At 35.8% G+C, this 6000-nt stretch overlaps 1 long non-coding RNA gene and 6 other non-coding genes across 7 annotated transcripts; all 7 read left to right on the top strand.

Moving 5' to 3' along the window:
* Positions 1-3674: 3674 nt before the first annotated feature.
* LOC112509810 lies at positions 3675-5952 on the top strand. Its single transcript, XR_003068866.1, has 2 exons — positions 3675-3844; positions 4176-5952. It is a non-coding gene; the product is annotated as an uncharacterized LOC112509810 (long non-coding RNA).
* LOC112510636 lies at positions 4254-4402 on the top strand. Its single transcript, XR_003069014.1, has one exon. It is a non-coding gene; the product is annotated as a small nucleolar RNA snoR143 (small nucleolar RNA).
* On the top strand, positions 4799-4928 carry LOC112510637. Its single transcript, XR_003069015.1, has one exon. It is a non-coding gene; the product is annotated as a small nucleolar RNA snoR143 (small nucleolar RNA).
* On the top strand, positions 5088-5245 carry LOC112510635. The gene has a single exon (XR_003069013.1). It is a non-coding gene; the product is annotated as a small nucleolar RNA snoR134 (small nucleolar RNA).
* LOC112510623 lies at positions 5472-5563 on the top strand. The gene has a single exon (XR_003069001.1). It is a non-coding gene; the product is annotated as a small nucleolar RNA Z223 (small nucleolar RNA).
* On the top strand, positions 5626-5742 carry LOC112510624. The gene has a single exon (XR_003069002.1). It is a non-coding gene; the product is annotated as a small nucleolar RNA Z278 (small nucleolar RNA).
* On the top strand, positions 5842-5951 carry LOC112510633. Its single transcript, XR_003069011.1, has one exon. It is a non-coding gene; the product is annotated as a small nucleolar RNA snoR97 (small nucleolar RNA).
* Positions 5953-6000: the final 48 nt, after the last annotated feature.

Raw genomic sequence — 6000 nt, 5'->3', positions numbered from 1 at the left:
CTTGAAAGTTCTTCTCTTTGTAAGATTGTTTAGGTTAGGTTTTCCTTTCCTATCTTCCGCAACAATCTTTTGTTTTTCTGTGTGTATTAATTCTTGATATAAATCAATAAGAATTAAAAAGTTGAAAAAATCTGTGTAATTGTATTCAACCCCCCATTCTACAATTACTTTCTGTTTATTGCCTTACCCTTCGGGACTAACAGTAAATATGATTGAATAAGACAGAATTGGAATAATTGGACATGACAAGAGGGTAAGATCGGACGAGACTGGATTGGACAGAACAAATGTATGTCTGTGTTTGGTACGACTAGTACTGGACGAGACAGAACTAGACATGTTATCCCCAAAGTTATTTAATGATTTTAAATATTATATAATAGTTATAATTAACACAAATAAAACAAATTATTAAATAATTTAATTTATAATACTTCTACACAATTTTCATATAAATGAATACATACATATATAATGTTACCAGATTTGAATGAAAAATTTGATATAATTGATGGTAGTAGTGGTGGTGAGGTGGTTTTGGTTATGATAGAGGTGGTGGCAGCCGACGATAGTGGTGGTGGCAGCCGACGATAGTGGTGGTGGTGGTCGGTGGTCGACGGTCGTTATGGATGTAGAGGCAGTGGTGGTTGGTGGACGACAATGGTTATAGAGGATGTGAAGATGGTGGATTGTGGTGGTGGTGGCGGTTGACAATGGTGGAGGAGGTAGTTGTGGCTGATATAATGAAGATGGTGGTGGTTATGGTGGAGGTGAGGTGGCAGTGAACGGTGGTTGTGAAGGTCGTGAAGGAGGTTGTTACATTGGAGGAGGAGTTGGAGGTGGCCAATGATGGTGGTGGTGGTGGTCGGTGGCCGATGGTGGTTGTGGAAGTGGCAATAGATAGTGGTGGTCGATGATCGATGGTGGTTGTGGAGGTCATGGAGGAGGTTGTTGCGGTATAGGAGGAGTTGGAGGTGGCCAGCGATGGTAGTGTTGGTGGTAATAAGTGGTGGTGGTCGATGGCCATGGTGGTTGTAAAAGTGGCAATGGACGGTGGTAGTTGATGGTCGACGGTGGAGGAGGTTGTTGTAGTAGAGGAAGAGTTGGAGGTGGCGAACGACGATAGTGATGGTGGCAATGCACGGTGGTGGTCGGTAGTCGACTACGGTATAGGTGGCGATGGACAATGGTGGACGGTGGTTGTGGGGGGCGATAGAGGATGTTGTTGTAGTGGAAGAGGAAGTGGAGATGGAGGTGGCCGCCGATGACTGTTGGTGGCGACAGCGGCCGAAACTAGTGGTGATGACCATTAAAACAAATATTATATTAAGGTTCTATATCAAACTAAAGTAATTTAGTAATATTTTAGTTTATATCTCATTCTTGTCCCATATTCTTCCACCTATTTTGGTGGAACAAGAAAAAACCTCTTTTGTTCCATGTTGTCCCACTTTGTCCCTGTCTCATTTCACACCAAACGTGGGATAGTGAGTTCTTGTTCTGTTCCATGTTGCACCGAACATGAGACATTGAGTTTTGTCTCGTCCTATCCTATCCCGTCTCATGTACCAAATGCAACCCTAAATATTGACTGTCTGACTAGGTCAAGACCCCACTGTCCAAGCCATGGCTCCTGAATGCAATGTGGTAGAAGATCAAACTAAAACTATGATGAAAATTATCAGAAACATGTAACTTAAAACTCGTATAAACTATCAATTAAGATAAATGGTCACATTTTTGGAAGCTATTAGAAGTATTAGGAAAAACGGTTAATAGCTCAAACTTTTGACATTGAACTTGAATGTGAGTTTTATACGCTTAACATGACAACTTGAATCACTCATCATTCACAACCATACAAATTTTAATCGACTCAATCGAACTATGAATCATTTTCGTATTGGTAACTTTTTAACCGCTTTCTTCACTTGGTGGATTGTTCTTTTAAAATGCGAAGAAATTAACATGTATATAATAAAAATATATAAATTAAGCGCCTAAAGGGACGTTTGTTTCGCATAATGATCTTTGAAGAAATGGAATCTGTCAAAGAGATTTGAATCTGGAAGGAATTGGAATGAAATGTTATCAGGTTTGACCAAGTATTTGGTTGGCAGAAATAGAATGTAATATGTCTAAAGAATTGAAATATGTCTGCTTGGTTTGCAACATAATTGAAATGGAGTGATGAAAAAAAGACAAAAATACTCTTTCTTTGAATGGAAACCACATACACATCGAATGGAAAACAACATAAACATTAAAAACATAAATCGAACACATAAATTGAATGGAAATCGAATGGAAACCACATACACATCAAACACAAAAATCGAACAACATACACATCAAACACATAAATCAAATGGAAACAACATAAACATCAAAAACATAAATCGAACGGAAGTCTGATTCGTAATCGAATGGAAGTCTGATTCGTAATCGAAGAAGCTAAAAAGGAGTTATCGAATGGAAGCAATACAAAAAGCGACATAAATCCTAACTAGGTTTAATCGATTAACAATAATCGAATGGAAGCAGTACATGTTCATAATAGAAATCGATTAAATCAGTAAGCAATAATTGAATGGAAGCAGTACATGTTTGAGAAATCGAAACAAGTTCATAACAGAAATCGATTAAACCAGTAAGCAGTAAGCGAATGGAAGCAGTACAGGTTTGAGAAACCGAAGCAGGTTCATAACAGAAATCGATTAAATCAGTAATAGGTTTAATCGATTAACATAAATCGTAATTAGGTTTAATCGATTAACATAAATCGTAACAAGTTTAATCTTCAAGGAAGTCGTAACAGTTCATTCATGGAAATCGATTAACATAAATCGAAGAAAATAAAAGCACAAAGCAGAAAGCAGTAACAGGTTTGAGAAATTGACATGCAGAGTGTTCGATTGAGAAGAAGATGGAAGCAATGTTCGATCGAGTAGAAGATGGAAGCGGTGTTCATCGGTAGAAAGAATAGAGTGGAACAACCAAGGTTAAATCTAATGAGAGTATTTTTGTCATTTATACAATCTGTGATGGAATGGATTTTAATTCTATCACTTTCCCTAAGGAATGGTTAAATCCTTTGGAATCTTTGGAATTCAATTTAATTATATGAGTAACCAAACATTGGAATGTAATTTGGTCAACAGAATTGACCATTCCAATTCCATCAGATTCCGGCGGATTCCGACGAACCAAACGCCATAAGAGCATCTTCAACGAATTCTCTAAAACGACAAAAAATAGAAATTTTATTCTCTATTTTGTTTTAATAGATTCTTCAAAATGTTCTATAAAATATAGAAAGCAAGAAGAAAAGAAATCCAAGTTTAGATAATTCTCTAAAACTTAACTGAAGTTAAAGAAAAATTATTTCTTTATTTTCATAAAAATAAAATAATAATTTTAAAATACATTAAAATAATAAAATTATATAATATTTTAATAATATAATTAATCTTGAGATTTAGATTTAGTGAAATGAAATATATTTTTATTTATAGATTTTGGTTTTTAGTTACCAGGTGCTCCAAATACCGTTTAAGTTAAAACATAATGCCGGTGAATAGATCTTTAACGCTGTCCCGTTTAGACGGTGTGCTTTTGCCGTTAAGTTTTCCGCTAATCACCTTCCTCCAAACGACATAGTATTGTATCCATCAGGAAGCCCTAATAGGGCTTGAAACCCTAGATCGCTTATGCTCTATATATACCACCTACGACCAGTGGTAGAGCAAACCGACACGCATTCTCAATCCACCGGCCTCCGTCGATTCTTTCAGGCGCACCACCGTGACAGGCGGCCATATTCTCACTTCTCTATTCTATCAAGGTTTGCTACGTGTTAAGTATTTATTAAAATTTAGGGTTTTGAGCAGGTAGGGCTGTGATTATAAAGAGAGAGGACTCTAGCGGGTTCTCTACAGAGAATAGATGAAATTCATCGAGCTAGCTGCCGCCTCTTTGTAGTTCGGTACATAGATGGCACCAATGGCATATCACATAGCTCATTGAAAGCATAGAAATTCAAATTTCCCTTGCGATTTCGTTCTTTTTTCCTTCGTAAACTGCCCGCGATGACAGAGATCTCTAAAACTACACTTGATATGAGCCCTTTCATGTTCATATTCTTATTTAATTGCATTTGTTGTATTCATTTGTAGATAGAGAGGGATTTTCGTCTCTGGTTCTCTATTTATAAACGACGATGCGTATACGAAAAGCTTGATTTTTAGCTGTGTTAAGTTTATTTTATCAATCGAATTATCGATTGGTATTGAATTTTTCATTCTGTTGAAAATCAGGCAGCGGCCAGACAACCGTAGAGATGGTTTCCACAGGTGAACAGTTTTTTTCGATCTGTTTGTCTACTAAATTCTATCTCACATTATTAATAGACGTTTTCTTCGATTATAGTTTAAGATCTCTTCTTCCGTGTAGTTAACGACAGTATGTTTACGATATTCTCAATAGTTGCATTGCTTGGATTATAAATCATGGTAGATTGGGCATATATCTGGTTGATCTAGTGATTAGTCTCTATGAAAATGGATTTATCATGGAATTATGTTTTTTTTGAAAAATTGATTATACAGATCTCAAAATTATTGGGAGATCTCTAAACCTACAACTGATATGTGCACTTTCATCTTCATATTCTTATTTAATTGCATTTGTTGTATTAAATTGTAGATAGAGAGAGATTTTCATCTCTGGTTCTCTATCTATGAACGACGATGCGTATATGTAAAGCTTGATTTGAGCTGTGTGTAAGTTATTTTATCAATTGAAGTATTGATTGGTATTCAACTCGTCATTTTGCTTAAATTCAGGCAGCGGCCAGACAACCGTAGGGATGGTTTCCACAGATGAACGGTTATTCAATCTGTTTGTCTACTAAATTCTATCTCACATCATTATGTTAGGGTTTTTATTAATGGTGATTGTAGTTCAATGATGGAAAAAGCTCAAAAAACCCCAATGAATCATATTTTTTCAATTAAAAACCCATTAATCTCTTCTCATTTTGTACACAAATGGTCTCACTTCTCCTTGCCACTCATCGATGTTTTAAGTTGCATGTGGCACCCCGGGCTTATCTGATAAATGAATTTGATGAAGAATCAAGCCCCAATGCTCGTGCTAGATTAGATTTATTGCCGTCAAGTGTTGCAGTTCAGCCTTTTGTACCTTTTTCAATGGCGGTTTCTGTGTCAAATCGACGGCTACATCTCATCAAATATAGGTTTTAGTTTATATGTTTTCTGCCTCACCACACCTTAAGCTTTTTTCCTTATCAATTCATTGGAAAGAGGTCTAGTCATGGAGGCGAATAGTTAAGGCGGTGTTAACGTGGAGGTTTAAGCTTTTATATGCCGTTTTTTCCTCTAAAAACATCCGCTATATATCATGAAAATACTTGTATTTTTTATTGATTTATATATCTTGGCAATGACTTGTTTTTACAATGATGATTGAACACACAGCTTTAAGCCAGTTCTGCTTCAGAAAATTCATGACTGAAAGAGCTGTTGTTTACTCTGAGCATTTCATTGATTGAAATTCAGTTGATTTGTTTTCATTTTGAACGATGATTTTCTAAATCTCGAATGTGTTGATGATGAAATAATCCAATTGTATGAGATACGGTGAATCCGAGACCTTGTTTAACAGGGAGAACCACTTGGTTGAAGCTGTATTTCACTTGATATTACTGGATTTAACTGAGGCTTACATTCTTTAATTAGAAGGTTTTTTAAATGATTTGATATTTTTTATATTATTGAAGTGTTTATTTGTTGAGTTTAAACTATACTCTTGACCCTGAAATATGTATAACGGGTTTGGAGTCTGAAAAAACTCAAAAAGTAGTGTGTTGTCATCGAGCTTCTTCTTTCGTAACATTAACGAGACTGGAGTTAAAAAACAGCACAAGATTTATACTTGTATGATACAAGATGTCAAATCACGTGTTCTTTTTCATTTGTA

The sequence above is a fragment of the Cynara cardunculus genome (assembly GCF_001531365.2).
Source record: "Cynara cardunculus var. scolymus isolate 2C chromosome LG 3, CcrdV1, whole genome shotgun sequence".
NCBI lineage: Eukaryota > Viridiplantae > Streptophyta > Magnoliopsida > Asterales > Asteraceae > Cynara > Cynara cardunculus.
This window is presented reverse-complemented; position numbering and strand designations above follow the sequence as displayed.